This window comes from Apodemus sylvaticus, chromosome 11 (genome assembly GCF_947179515.1).
Source record: "Apodemus sylvaticus chromosome 11, mApoSyl1.1, whole genome shotgun sequence".
In the NCBI taxonomy this organism is placed as follows: domain Eukaryota; kingdom Metazoa; phylum Chordata; class Mammalia; order Rodentia; family Muridae; genus Apodemus; species Apodemus sylvaticus.
In genome coordinates this window covers 97,727,275-97,750,885 of record NC_067482.1, presented here as the reverse complement: position 1 = coordinate 97,750,885, position 23,611 = coordinate 97,727,275, and the positions used below count along the sequence as shown (strand labels likewise).

At 44.9% G+C, this 23,611-nt stretch overlaps 2 long non-coding RNA genes across 2 annotated transcripts; one reads left to right on the top strand and one right to left on the bottom strand.

Moving 5' to 3' along the window:
- Nucleotides 1-428: 428 nt before the first annotated feature.
- On the top strand, nucleotides 429-12,876 carry LOC127696567 (uncharacterized). Its single transcript, XR_007980242.1, has 4 exons — nucleotides 429-492; nucleotides 702-845; nucleotides 9,769-9,873; nucleotides 9,971-12,876. It is a non-coding gene; the product is annotated as an uncharacterized LOC127696567 (long non-coding RNA).
- LOC127696568 (uncharacterized) lies at nucleotides 839-7,805 on the bottom strand. Its single transcript, XR_007980243.1, has 3 exons — nucleotides 7,509-7,805; nucleotides 2,814-2,930; nucleotides 839-2,544 (listed from the first exon to the last, which is right to left on the bottom strand). It is a non-coding gene; the product is annotated as an uncharacterized LOC127696568 (long non-coding RNA).
- Nucleotides 12,877-23,611: the final 10,735 nt, after the last annotated feature.

Below are 23,611 nucleotides of genomic sequence, written 5' to 3'. Positions count from 1 at the left end.
TGTCCACAGATTTACCATTTTCCTTAGTGGGTGAGGGACTTGGCAGTTGGCAGTTATGGAGGACTGAGGCCTAAAGCTGGTATTTGGTTCTATGGTTCCATTCTTTCTCTGTCCCCCCCCTCCCATCTCCCTTTTGTTGAATACTTTAGAGGTTACATCCAGGAGGTTCTTCTGGGGAGGGTCAAGGACGTTTTCCAATTGCCAGACATTTTGACTAATATCTGGAGCAAACTGGCTAATGAAGTGAATGTGGATTCGGAGGGTCTTGACCCCCAAGTGGAGGAATCTAGATTGGTAGATTTGGTAATGGCTTCAGTAGCTTGGCCAGGAGCTGGATGGGGTTCCCTGTGGGCCCACGTAACTAGGTCACAATTAATGTAAGTGTAAGCAGTTTCTTGTTTGTTTGTTTGTTTGTTTGTTTTGCAGGCCTCTAGGAGACAGTTGCTCATTTGGACGGGCAGAGAAGCAGACAATCCCCAGACTTCTCGACTTGTGAGTGAAGTTTGGTTCTCTGGTGGGAAGCTTGATCTGCTGCTCCGTGGATGTGGCTTTGTCCAGGGAGGTGGTTTGTGTGAGGTCAGGCTGAGCACCAGATGCTCTTCTGCTCTGAGATTAGGGGGACATACAGATAAACTGTACGTCTCCCCGGCTTAAAGGGTAAGGCTGAGTAAGGTAGAGAAATTCCTCTCTCTGTTTTTCAGAAAAAGAACCCAGCTTGTCTTCTACTTGTCTCATGTCAGAGTGGAAAGAGTGTATGCACCTCCGTAGGGCCTTCAGGACCACCCTCAAGGGGATCTGTGGACTGGGTGGTGGGCGCTGGAGAAAGACGCTGGGCATGGCGTCAGGTAAGAGAATAACGGAGAGGAGTAAGAGTCACAGGTGATCACTAAGTCATGGGAGGGAGGCTGAGGAAGTCAGTGTGATGTGGGTGGTCCTTTGGAGGTGGGGTTAGAGTTGGGTAAGAGCTGCCTAGGAGGGTAGATGGTGGGTGGGGGAGGAGAGGAGGTGGGTGAGCCTCTTTTATCCTGATTTTACCCATAGGCCCCTTCTGTGTGAGTGTCAAAGTGCTAGGCTTATGGCCTTGAGCCACCATACCTGGCTAAGTCCCACTTTCTTACCTGTAAAGTCAGGATGATGGTGGCACTTGTACCACAGATTGTTGCCAAGGGATTGCCTGCTAATTACTGAGGTGGAGACTGTTAGGCAAGCAGGCTTAGCACTGGTGCAGCTGATCTGTCTCCTGCAGGTTAGAGGAACAGCATGGAGCTCTGAGCTCTTAGGATGCCGGTTGGCTCAGTGAACGTGATCTGACTCCTCCATCCTTCCTCAGACTCCCCAAAGGCACTGTGCTGCCGCCAGAGGTGTTCTGAGAGCGTGGAGAACTAGGCATGATGGTGTCTGCAGGGAGGGGAATGGCCAAGATGGCTTAGCTCCTCAGGGTGTCAGGACAGAGTGCCACTGGATGAGGCCCCTCAGCTTGGGCCTCTGTGTCCTCATCTGCGAAGAAGGGGAGCCAGTAGCCCTTGGAGTACAAGTCAGGGTCACAGGCTGCATTGTCATATGTGGGATGTGTTAGAACCTCTCCACCTGCCTCAGGTTCTAGGTCTGGGCTCTGTGGATTTTCATTTAAAACATTTAAGCAATGCTTATAGGTGAGTGTCAGGCTTGCTGAGGTTGAGAATAGACTCCTGGCCTCAACTAGAGCAGCTCTGCTCTAATAGGCACTATGGGAACAGTGTTTCCAGCTTGCCGATTAGAGTTTAGAAGCTGCTGGGCTGGGGGAGAGCCTGCTTTCTGGCCAGTGGGGTCCAGTGCAAAATGAAACGGAAGGGCTCCTGTTTAAAAAGCAACGTAGGCTCACCCCTCTGTCAGGCGCATAGACCCAAGCAGGGTGAGTATGGCCCCTGGACTCCTGCTGGCTTCCGGGATCCTCCCTGCACTGCATCCAGAGTCCCATCGTGAACCTGCAGCTCACAGGGGTCCTCTGAGCTGTGGCTGGATCATTAAATTAGTGCTGGCAGCGGTCAGCAGCCACAGGCAGGGCAGGCACTCTGGCCCTTTAATGATTGTGTTTCTTCCTTTCTTGGCTTCAGCCTGCACCTGAGCTGTGGTCCATGCGGTGCTGCCTTTCTGTCTAATCTGCTGTGACAGTTAAGAGGGGCGAGCCCACAGGACTGACCCAATTGCAGAAGCAGCTCTTCTTACCCCCTGCAGCCTTGTGTTACCACAAGGGCTGGGTGGTGCTTTGGGCCCAGCAGGATGCTAGCGCAGAAAGTACTCTCTGGCTCCAGCATCCTGGGGTATTTTTGTTTCATGACAAATGGTGTCTGTCATTCCTGGGCTGTGTCAATTAGGGTGATGTGAAGGGAGCTGAGTGGGTCGCACTCCTCACATCTCTGTAGTTAGGCGTGTGATATATCAGCCGGGAAGAACTGTGCAGTGACAGGAGCCATGCCGGGGGATCAGGAGGCTGCCAGCTAGCATCTTCTCTCACAGAGTGGCCTTGAGCAGAGCAGCCGGCTTCCCACAGCCTCAGCATTTTTCCTGCAACACAAAGAGATCACATCTGTCAGCCCTCAGCCTCTCTTCCCGTTTAATGTCCTGCGTGGGTAGGACTTAAAGGAGTTATTTCAACCTAGACTGTTAATTTTATAGGAAGAACAGTACGAACGCAGAGTGAAGGCATATAGGCTGAAGGGTGGGATGTGTTTCTATCACAAAAGGCTAAGAGTCCCTCTGTGGGGAGCAGGCATTTGTGGGTGGCATCTAATTATAGAAAATGGCTGCAGGGAAGGCTCAGGGACTAGGAGTACCTGCTGCTCTTGAAGAAGACCGGGGTTCTGTTCCCAGGATCCATGGCAGGTAGTTTATAACTGCCTGTAAGCACAGCATTCAGAGATCTACTGCCCTCTTCTGGCCTCTGCCAGCACCTGCCACATAAGGTACACACAGACAAGTAGACAGATACACAGTCATACATTATTTTTTTAAGGCAGAAAGGCATGTTCGGAGCTGAACTTTAAAGCACAGAGGTTAAGAAGGAAGCCAGTTAGCACTGCCCCGATCAGGTAGCATCAGGCAGTCTTCCACACTTAACATTTAACAGCACCTGCAGCTGGGAGAACAGATCCTTCACAATCTCACCGCACTGTCAAGATGTTTACGTTTTGCTGATCATGTACCTGGGAATTGGTGCTTCCTGCAATGTTGACCATCGTTTTTCTGGCTTGCACAGTTAGACATCTTTTTGTAAGTTTGTTGAGTATTTCTTTCCTCTCTTGTGACTCTTGTGTTCATTTGCTGTGGGTTGTGGTTGTCTGTTTGTTTTTGTTTTTTGATATAGGCTCTCCATTTGTGGCTCAAGCTGGCCTTGAATTCTCCGGAGTCTCTCTCCCTCTGCCTCTCAAGTGCTGGGATTATAGGTATGAGCCACTCTGTTCTGCTTCTGCTCAGATGTTTTCATCTGTTTTTTCCTTAAGAGATTTTATTTGGTTTATTTTGTTTTTGTGTTTCAGGACTGGGCCTCATGCATTCTAGACAAATGTTCTACCATAGAACTATATGTACCCTTTGCCCTCACATATCCTTTTCTTTTGTGGTGTATGTATGCATGTGCACATGTATGCATGCATGTATGTATGTGTGTGTGTGTGTGTGTGTGTGTGTATGTGACTGTATGTGTGATTGGTGTACATGTGTGTGTTTAGTGTATGTGTGTGTTTGGTGTGTGTGTTTGTGTTTGGTATGTGTATGTATGGTATATATGTGTGTTTGGGGTGTGTGTGTGTGTGTGTGTGTGCTTGGTATGTGTGCATGTATGTGTAGGCCAATGGACATCCTGAAGTGTCATCTTCAGGAGTATTGTTCACTTCCTTTGAGACAAGGTCTCTTTTTGTCTTGAAGCTCATCAATTAGGACAGATTGGCCTAAGGGACTCTCCAGTCCCTGCTACCCAGCAATCCTTGTGATTGGCATTTTTATATGAGTTCTGTGTACTAAACTCAGGTCCCCAATTACTTTACTAAGCAGCTATTTCTCTAGCCCCCTTGTATTTATTTTTAAAAGTTCACCTTCCCCCTATGGGTTTTGGATACCCACCTTTTGTCAGTCTATGCAATACAAACATTTTCCCCCCCAGTTTATATTTTGTCTTTTAACTTTGGTAATCTTAGGTAACTGAAACACAGCTTGTCAACAGTTAACATGTAATTCTGGTGCTTTGAATGAAAATGACCCCATGGCTCATAGGGAGTGGCACTATTAGGAGGTGTGGCCTTGTTTGTTGGAGGAGGTATGGTCACTGAGGGTGGGCTTTGAGGTTTCAAATGCCCAAGCTGGGCCTAGTGTCGCTCTCTCCGTTTCTTGCCTAAACCTCTGAAGGTAAGCAGCCCCAGTGAAATGTTTTCCTTTATAATAGTTGAGTGGTCATGGTGTCTCTTTACAGAAAAAACAAAAACAAAAACAAAAAACAACAACAAAAAAAAAACATTACCTAAGACAGAAGTCCGTATCAGGAGTGGGGTATTGTTGTGACAGACCTGACATGTTCTTTGGTGCAATGTGGACGTTGGGATTTTAGATTCATAAAGCAGTTGAACAACCGGGCTTGATGGGCTATACAAGAAAGACATGGAAGACAGCAGTGCTGAGAGCAATGGGGATCGTGACTGCCCTGCTCAAGACATTTCAGAGGAGGAGAGGATTAGCAAAGGCTCTAGAGATCGTTCTTGTGACAATTTGGTAAAGAATGTGGCTGGTTTTTGCCCTTATCCAAAAATATCTGCCTGAGGATAAACTGAAGAGTTCTGGATTAGTGGTGTTGGCAGAGGACATTGCAGAAGCAGTCTAGTGTTGACTGTGTCTCAGGTGATTAGAGGCTGGTCTTAAAAGGAGCAAGCTGATCAAGGAGAAAGGAAAAAGCTGAGGAGAAAGGGGTCACCAGGAAATGGAGTGGAGCTAGGTCCTGTGCTCAAGGAGATAAACAGATTAGAGAAAAGCCAGATGCTGGGTGGGGTAAAGGGAGTGGTGGCTTCAGGGCGAGGCCCTACCACCTTAGCTTCCAACTTGTGAAAGGAATAAAGAACAGCTTAGAGACTTTGTGGTGGTACACACCTTTAATCCCTGGCACTCTGCTGACAGAGGCAGGCAGATCTCTGAGTACAAGGACAGTCAGATCTACAGAGGGGGTTCCAACATAGCAAAGCTTAGGCAGTAAAAGAAACCATCCAAAACAAAGCTGGCAAAAATGTATTTGAACCATGGGACCATGCTCCAGCCACAGCAACCTGATGACCCTAACAGCCTAAGCTCCGCGTGGTTCTGGCTTTAGACTCAAAGATACAAGCAAGGAATTGTGGAATGTCCCTTCATAGCTAAGAAGAGCTGCCGAGGCCAGTCATGTGCCAGGGGGTGTCTCTACATGGAGGCCCAGAGAGGCCACTGTGTGAAGCTGTGAGGAGGCCTGCGTTGCCTTGGAGACCCCAGGAGCCAGAGCAGTGGGTGGGATGCCTGCGGAGGAGACCTGCTAACAGCAGAGAGAGGAACGGGTTGTCAACAGTCAACAAAGCTGAGAGGAGTTGGAGATCTGAAGAGCGCTTTGACACCAGACATGGAGATGCAGAGTTTGGAGTTTGCCCAGCTGGGTTTTGGTCTTGCTTAGTGCAGCATTTCCTCACTGTGCTTCCTGTCCTCTCTTTTGGAACCATGGTGTATATCCTGTGATATTGTTTGTTGGAAATATGTGATTTTTTTTAAAAGGGGATTACAGTGAAGAGATTGCATGAGTCTCAGAAGAGACTTTGAATTTTGGATTTAACAGTACTGATACTGTGATGGACTGTGGATGGGAACTCTGAAGTTGGATGAAGCAGTTTTGTGTTATGATATGCTACAAGGCCAGCATAAGGGTGGGGCAAGCAAACACCAACTCTTCAGCAGGGGTGCAAGGCCATGGCCCACAGAGCACTGGGACCTTCCTAACTTTTTAGCCCCCCTTCCCCCCCACAGTGCTCCTCTCTGTGAGCCCTACCCATAGCAAGAGGTTCTTTTTGCCCCAGATAGCCCCCAACACACAGGCGACTTTTGGTCTTTTGCCCAGGAATGTGGTTTCTGACACAGTCTTTGTAAAGGAGGAGGATACTGCAGTCTCCCTTTCAGTTCCTACTCTACATGAAAGAATGCATTCATCTCAAAGGCCTCTGGGAGATGGGGACCTTGTGCCCTAGCGTGACAGTAGAGGAATCTGGGTATTGGAAGGCTCCCGTGCTGAGCAGAAGCCTGGAACACTCCGCTGTCATGAGTGGAGCCCTCGGGGCCTGGCACTGGCGGCCTCCCTCTCCGGCCGCCTTCACAGAGCCGTTCAGAAGCTGGAAGCCTGTCACAGACATGGAAGTGGTTGATACAGAAAAGTTTAGTTATGAAATTCTTGAAACTGACCAAACTGTGCAGATACATCTGGCATTTTTTTAAAACTCATTTGCCTGGTATGCAAAAGTCACACTGTGTGTATATTTGGGTAAAGAGATGTAGAAAAGGTGCTTTTAAAAATTCTTTTTTGAGTTGTTTAACATTTTTATTTTTCAAAATGAACATGTTAGTTATATGATCAGAACTGCTATAATACATGTGTACATATCTAAAGGTATATACACACACCTATAGATAAAGATATATACACATATATACATATTTAAAGGAACATTAATGAATAATAATGCAACAATTATATATTTCTCCATATCTTGACCAAAGTTAGGACACGTAACTCAGAGCCTGGTGCCTTGTGGGATGCAGGGATTTTTATCTGGGAACCTCTGAGGAAGGAGGTAAAGCCTGCTGAACTCCCACATGGGAAGCAGGAGAACTGACTTCATGTCCTGGGAAAGTCTGGCAGTGTGCCCGGAGGCAGGCCTCTGTGATTTCAGCCTTGTCCAGAAGGCTCCCTTTTAGAGTCTGAGGATTTTTTCTTTTTAACTGGAGTTACCTGAGGAGCTTGACTGAGTTTCTGTGGCATGAGGTCTTTGGGCTGCTTGAGTAACCCCGACCCAGGTTGGGTAGGCAATACTGAAAGAACATCCTAGGATCTTGGTGTCTCTGATTTGGGGGAGCTACAGCTGGACTGACGTCGTCTCTCAGTGAACCATTGCTAGGTATCAAGTTCATGGTGCCGACTTTACCTACCAACTGTAGTAGGGCCAACCATTACTATCAAGACGCATCTCCTTCCTTAGGGGCTGATTCTCCCGCCATCCTTGACACTGATTCCTGTCTTGGTTGTCTGATGTGGTACAGCAGTCGATTGGGCAGCAGTGTGTACCCATCATGCAATGCTAGGGGCACAGTTCCTAAGCAGTGAGTCTGTGGTTAGGCAGTTATGAAGAGGGGTGTTCAGAGGATCAGGCTGTAGCAGCATAGGCAGCAGAGGGGTGGCAGTGGTGAGGGAGTAGGGGGTGGTGTGGGGGGGTCAGGGGTAAGTGGGAAGCAGTAAGCACTGTTGAGACAGTCCTTACCTTTTGCCCCTAAGGTATCTGGAGAAGAAAGCACAGGATGGGGCAGTTGTCAGACTCAGATCCTGTAGGCTCTCCCAGAACAGGGCATCTCAGTTGATTTTAGTTCTGCCATCTAGGGGCATCCAGCAGAGGATGTGTGGGGTCAGGGTGAGTCACTCTAAGGAAACGAAAGTCCCAGCAATGCACAGGACAGTCCTTGACCACAAAGGACGACCTGGCCAGAGCATGCCAGGGCTGAGGTTGAAAAACCCTCTTCTAGGACTTCCTTTGTTCCCTTTTCTAAAGCATGGGGGAATTGTGAAGGGGTTTTACACAGGAGAGTGTTGGGTTAGACATATATTTATAGCCAAGCATGGCTGCTCTGAGAAAGGTCTGTGGCTCCCTTGTGGTGTTTACAGATATTTTCTTTCACACTTCTGAAGCCGTGCTTCAGATGGGAGTTTCCAGCTATGACATTGCCACCCTAGTATTTACCTTTTGGCTGGCCTCTGAGCAGTCAAATCATCTCCCCAGAGACCTGATTCACAGCTAAGCAGCACAGGGGCTTTTTCCTGAGCTACACAACAGGAGTCACAACACTAGGGCTTGCTAAATATTTCAGCATCTGTAGCAGGCAGGAAAATACCTTGGAGATGTCCATGACGCTTATCCTCGAGATCTGTGAATATGTCGTGTTACACGCAAAAGGGGTTTTTGCAGATGTGATTAGTTATGGATTTTAAGATGTGTGAAGATTGTGCTGGATTAAGTGGGCAAACTCAATGTCATCAAAAGGATTCTTGTGAGAAGAAGGCAGGCACATGTGTGAGGGAGTAGGGGGAGGGGTTCTAGGGTTGGGGTCTGGTCAGATTCAGATGATGGAAACAGGCCAGAGACAGATTTGGAAAGTGGCTATGCTGACAACTTTGAAGATGAAGGAACTGCCACTTGACTCTGTGTTGACACCTGGCTATAGCAACTGGATTCTAAAAAGAGATATTTGTGATCTTTCCTTCTTCTTTCAAACTGTTGAAACAGTTGGCCCTAAAGAATTAAAATTTCTCCATGCAAGTAAAAGAGTTACAGCTCTTGGGCCAGGCCAGGGAGAGACTTGCTTCAGATGAGGGGATTTCACACAATTCCTAGGCAAAGCTCACAGCTAACGTAGCATAAGTTCATTTACAGCTTTTGTTTAGTCTTTTCTCTAAAATTATAACATGCACCATAAAGGCAGGGGGAGACCAGGAGTCTGTTTACTGTTTGGACAAGCTGTAAATAAGTCCTTGTGATTATCCTTTATCAATTTCTGTCTCTTAATTTATTCTGAAATACAGAAAACTTGGGGGCTAGAGAGACAGCTCATTGATAAAGAATATTGGATGCTTTTTCTAGAGTACTGGGGTTCGATTCCCAGCACCTACACATGACTCACAAACACCTGTAACTCTAGTTCCAGGGAATCTGACACCGTCTTCTGGCTCTGTGGGTGCTGGGCATGCACATGGTACACAGATATGCATGCAGACAAAGCAATTGTACATAAAAAATAAGTTAAATAATTTTTAAAATTAAAATGCATAAGTGTGCCCAACAGGTTTGTCAATCTAATTACTCTGTCACAGGGCCCAAGTTACGAGATAATAAATCTATGTAGTGCTAACTACTGGCCAAGTTGTTAATCAGCAGTGAGAAACTAACTCTAGAGAAAAGATGGAAACTAGAAGTTAATGTATGTTGTTTATTTTTAAACTTGGTTTTTTATCATATTTAATAAATAAAAAATAAGACTAATAATACATCCAGGAGTGGGGTTATATACCTGTAAGACCAGCATATAAGGGAGGCAGGAGGGTCACAAGTTCAAGCTCAGCTTGGGAGCACAGAGAGATCCTGGTTAAAAAAACCAACACACAACAATGACAATGACGACAATGATGATGACAACAACAGTGACAGCAACAACAACAACAACAACAACGATAGAACGAAGGAAAGACCAAAGAAGAAGAATGACCTGGGTAAGGTGGTGACTTTAGTTCCAGCACTTGGGAGGCAGAGGCAGGTGGATCTACAGGTTCAAGGCCAGCCTGGTCTATAGAGAGAGTTCTAGGACAGCCAGGACTACACAGAGAAACCCTGTCTTGAATCCTCCCCTCCTTGCAAACAAAATAAAAGAAGAATGAATGAGTGTAACACAGAACTAATATAGTCATGCAATTCAGTAAGTAGAGTTTTTCTTTCTTATCTTTTTTTCTTTTGGGGGTGTTGGATGGAACCTCAGGCCATGAATGTACTGGGAAAGTCCTCTGCCCTTGAGTCCATCCCCAGCATGAAGCTAAAGCCCATTTGCAGACCTGACCCTGATTCATTCTCCTCTTTTCCTTGGGTAAGCAGTAGCCAAAACTTGGTATTTTTAATTGTCATGCATGGGAAAAATTATTTTATTTTTACTTACGTATCAATCAACGTGTCTCTATTTGCAGCGTGTGGCCCGTGGAGGTCAGAGGAAGGGGTCGGGTCCCTCAGAAGCTGGAGACACAGGCAGTTGTAAGCACCTAATGTGGGTGCGGGAAACTGAACTTCCTCTGGACCACCCACCAGCTTGCTAACCGCTGAGCCAGCGGTGCGGTCCTCTCATCTGTTATTTTACACGGCTCCTTAAACATTGTGTGCTATAGGTGTTCTTTAATTTACATTGGTGAACGTTCAGTAAACCTCCATAGGTTAGAAATACCACAAGTTGAAAGTGCCTTTAATGGATTTAACCTAATAAATATGATAGCTTACTCCCATTTATCCATGAGATAAAATTTAAATGCTCAGAACATTTAAATCAGTCAAGTAGACTCACTGAACCCAGCCTGTTTTATAACACAGTGTTGACTACCCTAATGTAAGCATCTGGCAACACAGTACACCGAGGGATCTCTGTTCAGCCTCAGCTGAGGGGCTGTGTACTATGTCAGACTAACAACAGTGTGAAAACTCACTAGCCTGGGAAAAGATGTGAGTTTGTATTGCGTTGGCATTGCCCTGCCCCAGCCTTCTGAGTGTGGATTATGAGCATATACCACCAAGTCCAGCTGTAGACGTGTGGTTTTCTTGAATGTCTGCTGCTTTTGCACTATTGTCAAGTCAAAGCATCGTGAACTAAACCACTGTGATCCAGGGGCCGTGTGCATAGCTCTGTGTGTTGTTGAATATGCCTATCATTGCTGTGTGTTTTCTTAATGTAGCTTACCTTTTGTGTCTAATGCACCTTGAGAATCATTTCTATTGACTCTGCGACAGCTCTGTGTTACCCTTATATATATATGAACACGTTACAGTTCATTCTCCCGATGAGTGACTTGGGGTTCTCAGCTTGGGGGCTCTTAAGCAATGTGGCCATGAGCATGTGTATCTTCTCACGAATTGCCATCTCTTACATCTTTCTCTATAGGATTAGGATTCTGTTTCTTACTGGTCTATAGCAAATCTTTTTATTAGTTTAGACACCGCTCCTTCATATCTGCATGTGTTGTAAACATTTCCCATTTGTGACGTGTCTTGTCGTGAAGGTATGGTGTATTGGTCAGATTTTTGCCATTTTGATTAAATACCCAGCAAAGATATTTTTTTGGGTTATGGATTCAGAGTTTAAGTACACTGTGGGTTGGTCCCAAGGACCAGTGGCTGCATACAGTGAAGCAAAGCTAGGACACCACGGGAGTAGGGAATGTTGGGAATAAAATACACATTCCCAGTGACCCACTTGCTCCACATAGGATCCTAACAGTCCTGAAAGGAATAAAGATATTCTAGAGACATATACCTCTCTCTTTGGATATTGAATTATTCAAAAAACTCATTCCCAAGAAATTAGAATTTCCGTAGGACTTCCACACTGGGAGGAAAAAGAAAAGACCAGAAGCCTGTCCCTTAAGAGAGGGGTGATTGTCTCCCAGAAAGAGATTTCACACTGTTTTGACACACCAACTCACAGGAACGTCTGGAGCGGAGAATGGTGGGCGGAACCACACTTGGACCACTTAGCCCTGCTAAACTAAAACCTTGTGTTAGGAACACAGATATGGACTGGACCTCTTTGTTCTTCTTGACTGTTCTTTTTCTGTTTTCTATTACTTGAATCTTTAATTTTCCAATTGAGGAGAGAGACCAACAGAGACCATGCTGTTAGGGCTGCCAGGGCCCAAACTCTAACTACAGCAATGCCATTATCCAAAAAGCCTATTAAGGTATGAATTCATAAGTGGATTCCATGATACAGTCACCTCCTAAAAGCTCTATATCTCAACACTATTGCATTGGGATCCAAGACTTCAATCCATCGGTTTTGGTGAGATACTTAAGATTTAAGCCAAACTATTTCATATAATCCCCAAAGGCTCATGGCTGTCTCAGAATACAAAACATATCCAGTTGTCTCCAAGAATTCCCACCATTTTAACACTTTCAGCATAGCATAAAAGCCCATGTCCAAGGTTTTGCCTGAGACTCAGAGAAAATTCATTAGCAAGGACCTTATAAAAACCAAGTTGCATACTTTCAAGATATAAATGGCTTACGGTATGCATTCCCTCTCCAAAAGAGAAAAGCAGGAAAATATCAAGGAAAAACCAGACCAGCACAAGCCTGAAACCCCCCAAACAAACTAAATCGTGTAGCTGTGGCCAACAGTGGGTCACACAGAGCTCCAGCAGGCCTGGGTGGTCCCACCCTCCAGCTTTGATGGCTGAAGCTTATACGGTCACTCTCTTGGCTGATTCTCCTTGCTACCCAAGGCATGCTCACTCTCCTGGGGTCTCCATCTTGGCTTTGGCTTCACTTGGACCTTGTCAGGTGTCATCCTCACAGTGGCTCCTTGCAGGGAGTCTGACTGGCTGGCCTGCAGGCTTTCCCATGAAACCTGGGGATGCCTCTGTGGCCCTATGGGTCTTGCGTTGTGCATGCCTGCAAAGTCAGCACCACATGGACCCTTTGGATCAAGGCTAGAGTGACTTATGAACGTCTGAATGCAGAGGGGCAAAGTCCAGGAGACAGTGTGGTCCTGTGGAAGCAGAATGAAAATGAAGGATTTAGATGTTATACTTTGAGGCCACAGGGGTAGAGTCCTGTTAAAGTTAAGTCTACTGTGTCTCATGAAGTCCAGGCTGACCTCAAACTCATCACACAGCTGAGTATGATCTTACACTGTAATCTGACCTTCCTGCCTTCACTTCCAGATCATGCCCAGGGCCTCAAGCATGCGTGGCAAACACTTGACCGCCTGAGCGGTCTTTCTGATAGCATTAATCTTTCACAACTATGTTCACTTTGGTCCCGAGTTTGCACTCATTGCTTTTCTAGGAAAATTTTTCAAATCTTTAGCTTTGTTTTTGTTTCTGATTCCCATTGTAAATTGAATAAAAGCACGAATGTTGTTCTGCTTAAAATTTTCTCCACCAAATAAAGTAGACCATCATTTTAAAAGTTGACCTTGCGTAAAGTTTCAGACTAAATGCAGACAAGTCCTGTGGTGGTTGGCTGTTTTTGTCAACTTGATACAAACCTAGATGTATTTGGGAAGAAGGAATTTTAGTTGAGAAAATGCCTCCATAAGATTGTTTATAGACAAGTTTGTGGGCATTTTCTTGATTAATTATTGATACAGGAGGACCCAGTCCACTGTGAGAGGTGCCACCCTTCGAAATGTGGTCCTTAGGTGTATACAGAGTAAACTATGCCAGGTGTGGTGGCACACACACATTTAATCCCCGCACTCAGGAGGCAGAGGCAGGCAGAGTTTGAGGACAGCCAGGGTTACACAGAGACCCTGTCTCAAAAAGAAAGAGAGAAGGGGGAGGGGGTGGAGAGGGGAAAGAGGAAGGGGAGGGAGGGGGAAGGAGAGAGAGAGGGGGAGGAAGGGAGGGAAGAAGGAAGGAAGGAGGGAAAGAAGGAAAGAAAGCCAAGCAAACCAAGCAAGCCAGTTTGCGTGTCCCTCCATGGCCTCTGCTTTAGTCCCTACCAACAGGTTCCTGCCTCTGCTTCCCTCAGTGCGCAGTGACACAGAACATGTGAACCAAATAAACCCCATCTTTACCAAATTGCTTTTGATGGTGGTATTTTATCCCAGCAATAGAAACTCTAGCAGGACAATACCTTTGCCAGACTGTATGCATTTGTCTACTTGGCTTCTCCAAACTCTGTGAACTCTTCTGCACACTGGTTCCCAAGGCGTCTGAACAGCAACCTTGCTTCTCAGTGCCAGTTATCCTTGTCACTCAGGGCCACCTTTCTGTCACCACAACAAAACACTGGAGATGAACAACCTAAAAGAAGGAAGCTTATCTTGGCCCACTGCGATTCCTGGGGTATGGCGCAATGTTCTGTTGGGGAGACCAGAGCAGAAAGGCACTCCTTTATCTCAGCAGCAGAGAAGTGCTGACAACATATTCTTCATAGGCCTACTCCATCCAAATAGACCCCCACCTCATACAGTTCCCACTGGCTCCAAAGGTCCCGCCCACAAACACTGATGGTCTGGACACCATGTTTCAACCCGTGAACTTCAGGGTGACATCTAAGCTCTAAACCACGGCACATACCATTTTTACTGTTGTTACCATTTTTTGTTTGTTTGTTTGATTAAAGAAACTCTTCATCTGGGCAGTATTAAAAATAAACTCAGCTGGTCAGTCAGTGGTGGCATATACCTTTAATCCCAGCACTCCGTGGAGGCAGAGGCAGACAGAGCTCTGGGTTTGAGGCCAGCCTGGTCTACAGAGTGAGTTATAGGACAGTCAGGGCTATACAGAGAAACCCTGTCTTAAAAAAAAAAAACAATAACGAACAAAACAAAACAACCACCAAGAAATCAAACCCATCAAACAAACAGCAACAACCAAAACCAAACTCTCAGCTCTTAGTTATTCACCCCATGGTGATTCTGAATTTATTATGCTGCCAGGGCTGGCCTCAAATTCTCAATCCTCCTGCCTCAACCTCTTAAGTCTGGGATTGCAAGAATGTGCCACCATGCCCAGTGATGCCATTCACACCCCAAGAATATCAGCTAGCATATCATCAAATTGGCCATCCTGCCCGAATCATCTTGTTTTATGTAGGAGGCGCTCTGCTAATCAGTAGGCTACGGATCAGAAATGGATTCTTTTTCTGGTGTAATTGATGGCTTGGTGGTTAGCATGATAATAGAAATGACTCTCACTGATTAAAGACAGTTGAGGCACGTGGCTGGGCATTTGAGAATATCTCCAAATGCACACGGGAACAGTATAACAGAGCGTATCAAGAACAGAGTATGGGGGCTCGTGCTGTGATCCCAGCACTAGGGAGACTGAGACAGGAGAATGGTGAGTTCAAGGCCAGTCTGGAGACTTGGTTTTGGAGAACATCATACTAAGTGAGGTAACCCAGTCTCAAAAGATGAATCATGGTATGCACTCACTAATAAGTAGATATTAACCTAGAAAACTGGAATACCCAAAACATAATCCACACATCAAATGAGGTACAAGAAGAACGGAGGAGTGGCCCCTGGTTCTGGAAAGACTCAGTGTAGCAGTATAAGGCAAAACCAGAACAGGGAAGTGGGAAGGGGTGGGTGGGAGAACAGGGGAGGGAAGGGGGTTTATGTGACTTTCGGGGAGTGGGGGACCAGAAAAGGGGAAATCATTTGAAATGTAAATAAAAAATATATCGAATAAAAAAAAGTAAAAAAAAAAATGAAAGAGAGGTTTATGGCATGTACTTGCAAAAATGATACGTTACTTTTGATCCTAAATCCACTGTCATCTAGGGGTTATGTCCATACAGGGTTTCTGGTGCTATGGCTGACGTGTTTGGAGTGCCCTCTAAGACTTCTTGTGTTAAAGGCTTGGTCTTTTGTATAGCAATTTTTAAATTTTAGATTTATTTTTATTTTATGTGAATGAATGCTTTGTATGAAGTATATGTATGCACCACATGCATGCCTACCAAGGACAGAGAAGAGTGCTGGATCCCCTGGAACTGGAGTTACAGTCAGCCTGTGTCACTATGTGGGTGCTGGGAACCTAGTCCAAGCTCTTGGTAATAGCTACACATGCTCTTAACCACTGAGCCATTGCTCCAGCTCCTTGTATGCCAATCTTGTGAGTTGGTGTGGACCTTTAAGAGGTGGAGTCTAGTAGGAGGTGTCCTGTCACTGGGAGCATGCCCTCAGGAGAGATCACAGGACCCTATGCTGCCTAGCTTCCTGTTTGGTGATGTGATCCTGCCTATACACATGTCACCTGTCATGGATTCCACATCAGAGCCAAGTAGATGCCAGCATCTTAACCTGGAATCGTCTGACATGTGAGTGAATCTCTCTCTCTCTCTCAAATAATGTCAGCCATTGTTGAAGCAATAGGAGGACATACTGATACACTGATGTGGACCACAGAGATAACAAAATACTGCCTCTAGTACGTTGACTCCCCTTCAGTGGGCCATTATGTTACGTAATAGTTGGTCACTTCAAAGGACACAAAGCAAGACTTCACAGAGCCTACAAAGTGGATCTTTTAGTGTTCTGTTCTTTATTGTTCATAAACTTTTATCTAATAAATGACTAAAATGTGTGTATGTGTGAATCTTCTTTATATATATTTATATGTATATTTATATGTATATGTATAAAAGTATGATTTGTTTACTTTTTTTAGGAATCTGGAAATATGCTTACAAGCTCTTTGATATACTTTTCACTTCAAAAGTGGAACCAAATTCCCCCTAAAGAATGAGAGTGAGCTGCCCTTTTCACAGCATAGCCTGTGGAAGAATTAACAACATTTGCTCCTAGGACTCCTGACACTGTCCTGGAAGGCTTCCCTGCTTTCTCTCTTGCTTACTTGCTGGGGAAATGGGGCAGGGGTGGAGGAAACAGCAGTTGTCATGTTGTGAGGAGACCCAAGCAGTTCCTTAGGGAGGTCTGTGTAGCAAGGAACTGAGACCTTCTGACCAAAGCCATGTGGGTGAGCCATTTTGAAAAGAGGTCTTCTGACGACAGCAACCTGGGCTGACTTTCTGGATGCACGAAGGACCTCAGCTGAGCTCAGCTAAGTCACTACCTGACTGGGACCCTGAGGTGGACAGTGCAAGTGGTGTTGCTGCTCTTGTTGATGATTTGTTACACAGTCACAGATAATAGACAGAGTATCCTTTCAGTAATGCTTACCTTTGAGGGACTTCGAGAATTTGATAAAAATTATAGACCTTTTTAGGAAAATGAACTACAAACCCACTAGCTTGTAACCCAGTAGTTTCCGGGAAAGCACAGTGCTGTGTATAGGCTCGTTCAGTGTCTTAGATTTAAAGCTCCACCCTGAAATACGAGAACATTCCACGTGTGGCTCCTCCCCGAGGAGGACTAACAAAGCATTTATATAATTCTAGTTTTGGTTTGTTTTTCTTTGGTCTGGAAGAAGCGGTGAGGAAGCGCTGCCATTCCCTCCTTGCCCCAGGTTCTGGCCTCCAGCTCAGCTCAGAGGGCAAAGCGGTCGAACCAGCTCTTCTCATGGTTCTATTTTAGTGACAGTTCTTGTGGAAAAGAGAGTCAGGGTAACCGGTGGGGTTTCCATGGAAGACTGAAATCGTAGTTATTAAAAGTGCAGGAAGGAAGTGTGCTCTTAAAGATTAAAACTCCAAAGCAGGCTGCCAATGAGTTGGCTTCATTTATGTTCTCAGGGCACGTGAGAAAGTTTGGGGAAGCTCTGACTGAACTCACTCTTCAGACCCCTGTGCTCTTCCCGCCCAAGGCCAGCATCCTATATTCAAAGGAGTGCCATTTCTGTTTTCTATTTGGGGAGACAAAGACTTCCAAGAGGACAGAGTCTGAAGGGAGAGCAGTTAGATTTCTTCTCTGAGTCCAGTGTCTTCTGAATCTTTTGACACCATGATGTCTGAGCGAATCAAGGAAGTCCTGTAAGGCTAGGGTCAGCTTCCTCTTCAGAAAACCCCAGGGTGATGTCACTTCTGTTAGGACCTTCACCCTGGGACTGCATCAGACAGGAAGTATAACCCAGGCAGAGAAACAGCGCTTAGCAACAAGAAACAAGATAGTAGCTTCAGTTTGGAGCAAATCTGCTTTGAGGAATTTCTATTTATTTCCAGTGCCCCCCCCCACCCCAGTGCTGTGACCTGAAGCACTGAGCCTGGGCTGTGTGTGTGTGTGTGTGTGTGTGTGTGTGTGTGTGTGTGCCAGGCGTGTGCTTTACTGCTGAGCTATACTCCCAGCCCTGGTTTGGAGAAACTTTGAAGACCTATTGTGCTGGGGTTCAGGATAAGGTTTGGATGTGGTGACGTTTGAAAGCAAAAACACAAGGATGAAAGTTCTTATTTGCTAAGGATGGACCCCTCTAAACTGAGGAGTGGGGAAAAGAAAGCTCATAAAGGAAGAAGAAAAATGATAGAACTGGTGACAGGCAGGGCAGATAGATGTGGGAGAAGAACACAGGTGACAGACAGGGCAGACAGGTGTGGGAGAAGAACACAGGTGACAGACAGGGCAGACAGGTGTGGGAGAAGAACACAGGTGACAGACAGGGCAGATAGATGTGGGAGAAGAACACAGGTGACAGACAGGGCAGACAGGTGTGGGAGAAGAACACAGGTGACAGACAGGGCAGATAGATGTGGGAGAAGAACACAGGTGACAGACAGGGCAGATAGATGTGGGAGAAGAACACAGGTGACAGACAGGGCAGACAGGTGTGGGAGAAGAACACAGGTGACAGACAGGGCAGACAGGTGTGGGAGAAGAACTTAGGTGACAGACAGGGCAGACAGGTGTGGGAGAAGAATACAGGTGACAGACAGGGCAGACAGGTGTGGGAGAAGAACACTGGTGACAGACAGGGCAGATAGATGTGGGAGAAGAACACAGGTGACAGACAGGGCAGACAGGTGTGGGAGAAGATGAACGGTGTTTAAACATAAAGTCACCATTAATTTTACATGTGAACATAAGCAGAGACACGGAGAACTGACAGTTGAAACCTGCCACTGTTTTTTTGTTTGTTTGCTTGTTTGTTTTTTCAAGACAGCCTTTCTCTGCGTGGTCCTGGCTGCTCTGAAGCTCACTCTACAGACCAGGCTGGCCTCAAAATCAAAGATCTGCCCCCCTCTGCCTCCCAGGTGCTGGGGTTAAAGGTGTGCGCCACCATTGTTGGCTGAAACCTGTCATGTATTCAGTGTGGTTTGGGGCTCCCTAGTGGTCTGGGAAAGAGCATGTTAATGGTACAGAAGCCTGGTTCAAGCAGGCTGAGGTGTAAGCTGAAGAGGTTTACATGTAAATGACTGAGCAGGGCTGGAATGACCGCCCGACTTCATAAGCATGGGAACCTGAGTTAGCCAAGCATGGGGGTGAATGTCTGTGAACCCAGCACTGAGGAGGCAGAGGCAGCAAAGTCCTGGAGCTCAAAGATCAGTCAGCCTGGCTGAAACAGTGAGCTCCAGGCTCTGCAGGAGACCCTTCCTCACAGAATAAAGTAGAACGCAATGGAGGAGATGCCCAGGATTGACCTGGCCTCCATATATGTGTACAGATGAGAACAGCCACAGAGAGGTACAAGTGCGCGCGCGTACGCGCACACACACACACACACACACCCACGTGCACTCCAATAAAGAAAAGATGGCTACGCATAGCACATATAGTTGACAACCTTGTAGGGTCGAAACTGTCATTGGCTTTCATGGGAACTAGGAGACAACTGGACTGGTGAGGAGAAAGCAGAATATTCATTTTGCTACCTGCTTGTCATCTGCTTTCAGTGATGCATGAAATAACATTAAAAGTATTACAGTATGGGCCAAAGCATAACCTGAAGTCGTCATGTAGGGTCAGGGATTGAACTCAAGTTGTTAGCCTTTATCTGTTAGGACATCTTGAAAGCCCAAAGTAGCATTTAACTTTTTTTTTTCCTGAGGCAAGATCTCACTAGATAGTTCTTGCTGGCCTGGAGCAGCCTGGTCTTGAACTCAGAGATCTGCCTGCCACCTCCCTAGTGCTGAGATTAAAAGTGTATACCACTAAGAACAGCACCTTCCCCTCCCCAGGAAATTCTTATAGAGGTGTATCCTCGGCGTTTAGAAGTTGACATAAAGAAAGCATGCATAGTCTAGAGATGTTGGGGCAGTGGGTGTGTAGGATGGTCCCTCTGCCTGTCTAAATGGATGTGGCCACACAGACCACAACCTCCCTGGATAATTAGCACGAATGTCAGGTGTATTAGCAAAGATGAAATGGACAAACTGTTACTGACAATTCTAGGACTTAGATTCTGAACCTTGAGAACATATAACTTGGAAGTTTCATTTGTAATAAATTGATTTCTTGTGGATTTTCAAAAATAATTTTTCTGTACATTTAATATTAGCCCCTTTGACACAAAATACTGAATATAGACAATATTTTCCAAGAAGGATCACAGGCTGCCAGCAGGTCCTATTTTTATAGCTCCTGCTGAGTCCCCTGTGTTCATTTGTGGACAGCCTGCCACCTGCCTCTAATACCATGTTACTATGACAACCTGCCTGGTGGTTCTGCCCCCCGGGAGATGTGATTCTGGGGCCTATGGCAAAGCCTATAGGCTGCACCCATTAGGCCCTCATTCAGGCTGGGATTTTATTTATTTTTAGTGCTAGGGCAATTTCCCATTTTCCCACTAAAGTACAGAAAGAATAGAAGAGCTGTGTTTCCTGCTGATAGAGGGAGAAAACACACAGAAGAACTGAGCACACAGCAGCCATATGCACTGGATGCCTTTCCTGTGGGAAAGGCTGGTTTGAAGGATGCAGCAGAGAGCTTGGTCACGTGGCTTTGTTCTCAGGGGCGTGGCTGGGGACCAAGAAGCCCATGCTCAACCTCCTGCTGTAAGTGTGCTGGCTGCTTTTATGCAACAACAAAGCTAATGCTGGACAAGACTCAAGTTATACAGGTTCTGACGCATTCTGCCGACCTGGGGGCCATCTGGTTTCTAGTGTGACTGGGTAAAGTTATTAATACGTGTAGTGGCACCTGTAGCTGAAGGAGTTTTCTGCCACAACAGTGTGAAGTCTGCCACAGCAAAAAGTCCTCATAGGTCACACATTAACATTGTATCAACACACATTAACATTGTATCAACCCCGAGAGGGCTACTCACCGTGTCTGCCGTCATTTCACAGCACCAGAAACAGTGTTTTGGCTTTTGATGCTGGGTAGTCACAATGATCCTTCATTATTGCTTCATTTTCGTTATATTTCTGTTTATTAGAAATGCTCTTATTTTAATTTGTGTGACTGACTTCCAATCAATCAGCTCTAGTATAGTCCAGAAGAAAACATGTAATCTAATAAAAATCTTTGCTAACTGATACTAGCCATTTTTCTTTTCATGATTACATTGTGATTTTCCCCAATTAAACTATTAAATTATTCGGAGAAGTCAAATCTGTAAGACTGTGGATTCGACCTAAGAGATTAAGCATATCTATTGTTCTCCATAAAATTTTCTATTTGCTATTACACTTCTTCTGTTTGATCTAAAAAGCTTATTAGTCTCTTCCACAAGCTTCTAAAGCAAATAACCTAAAATTAATTATAATCATATCATTGATAGTAATATGCATCCTCAGGTTCTCAGTTGATAAAATTACTTTAATTCAATTATTTCCCTTCCATTTCTCAGCAGCAGCCCTGGAAATTCTTTGCCCTTTCTGTCTTTATGAACAGACTCAAACAACCCATAGGAATGCATTTAGTTTCAGACAAAGCCACATGTCTCTCCTACTATTCAATTATAGATCTTTTCGATTTCCTGTGTTTGACTCTCATTCTTTCTTTACTAGTATTCTTACCTGAACCCAGGAGAGTCAGACATCTTGAGAAATCACCTTCACACGGTAGGCTATGTTATCATCTCCTAAGCATTCTTGCCCTCATGTTTCCTGTCCATATCCTACCATCTCAACTACCTCGTGTTTCCAGACAGCGATGTCTGATATTCTGGCTGCTCAGCCAGTGACATCTAGCCAGTGATCACCTCCCTGACATGGACAGAGGCCAACCACCAGCTGACCTTCCTGGCTAGTGGACGCATTACCTCAGCCTTCTACTCCCCCATTTCCATCCTAATTATTCTTCCAATTTTTCTAAAATACCTAATTGATGATCCCTCATAGCATAGCAAATACATGGGTCTTGTAAACTAAAACCTGGAGCTCAATCTTGCTGGAACAAACAGGAGAAGCATCAATCCAGCCATCAGAATCCAAGCTGATATTCTAGTGTAAACTAGTTCCTGATTTCTGTCCTTAAGATCCATATTTATTACTTCTTTTAAAAAATATTCTTTTTACACTTATGTTTTAAAATATTTTTGTTTAATTTTATCTTATGTGTGTGTGTGTGTGTGTGTGCATGTTTTGCCTACATGTATGTCTGTGCACCATGTGCTGTATGTAGTGTCTGCAAAGGCCAGGAAAGGGTATCAGATCCCCTAGGGCTGGAGTTACAGACAATTGTGAACTGCCATGTGGATGCCGGGAATTGAACCTAGATTGTCTGGAAGAGCAATCAGCGCTCTAGTGAGCCTTCTCAAGGCCCTGGTTTTTATTTCTCAAGTGTAATGTCAGTATCTAAAAGAAATTTCCTAAACTGTGTTAACATACATATGTTTACTTTGTGTGCTTGACCCCAATTATGTAGTATTTACATTACATTATACATTGTACATATGTACATGCATTAAGTGCATGACCCTATACAAATAAACAAGAACAGTAAACTTTATTATATAATGTCTTACTGTATTAATCTTCAAAAATTACTTACAACATGAATATCATTTTCAAATTAAACCTTTGATTTTACACATGACATACGAGCCATTCATACATGGTATATTAAGTAAGATCAATAAAACAGACATCAGCATATTACCTCAGCTCAGCCCTTCCTCGGAGGAAAGCTTGTCAATATGAATGCCGTCTTCCAAGTTTGTCTTTTGAGTTTTGTCTCTAGAAACCATATCTATCTCGTGAAATCCTCTCATCTCATTCCAACCTCTGGTTCTTGGGGGTTTCTGGTATGAAACTGTTCCTGACACCTGGTTCTTGCCTCAGGATCATGGCTTATTTGTTCCTCTTAGGATGTCTCTCGACCACACCCCTCGGCATTGGGTTTAGTACATGACTCAGCATGGCCGTTAAGGCTCTGACACAGTTATCATTGAGCTGGGCCTTTAATATTGTTTTCACATATAAATCAGGAGGTGCTAATTTTCCACATTGTTGGTCATGATAAATATGAACACACATTTATGAATAATCCAGTGTTGGTGTGCATACATCTGCCTCCTCATAAATACATCCCCTGACTGTGTGGGCAACTCCACCCCCATTATCTCCTATTTCACCTCAATTATTTGTCTCTAGTAAAATCAGATCACACATAGCCTAACTCTTGTGAATCCCCAACAGTCCACATACAAAGAGTTTTAATCCTTACCCAGCTGTGCTTGCTTGCTTGCCTCTCAATTAAGATGACTGCATAAGATTCTAGTTAAGATTCTTTGTTTGCTGAGCTAAAGCTTCATTTTTTTTTTATAAGGTGCTGAAGTATGCCCCTAACACCAGCATAGTACTTCAGATCAGCAGATTCCTCAAGAGAAAGGCTTTTTGTTTTAAATTCCTAACACAACTACCAACTCAACATTCATTCATGTAATTTACTTAATTTCTAAAACAAATCCCTGGAAGTACTTAGCTGGATCATTCAATCTTATAATTACCAAAGGTTCCATCCAGGATTCTTTATTAAAATTCGATAAATGCACACTCAAGTATCCTCACTCCAGAGAGCACATGCTCTAGATCATAATTATTATTTTTAATTTCATTGCATGTATTTGATTATTTTGTATGTGAGAGTCATGCTTGGTATGACGATTTGTGCAGAGTACAACTAGTAGGAGTTGGTTCTTTCTTTCTACCACGTGGGTCTAGGGCATCAAACATAGGTTATCTATCAGGCTTGGGCGCAAGTACCTTTACCTGCTGAGCCATTCCACGGTTCCTGACACTTAACTCTTTTTAAAAATGTACGCATATTTACTTAT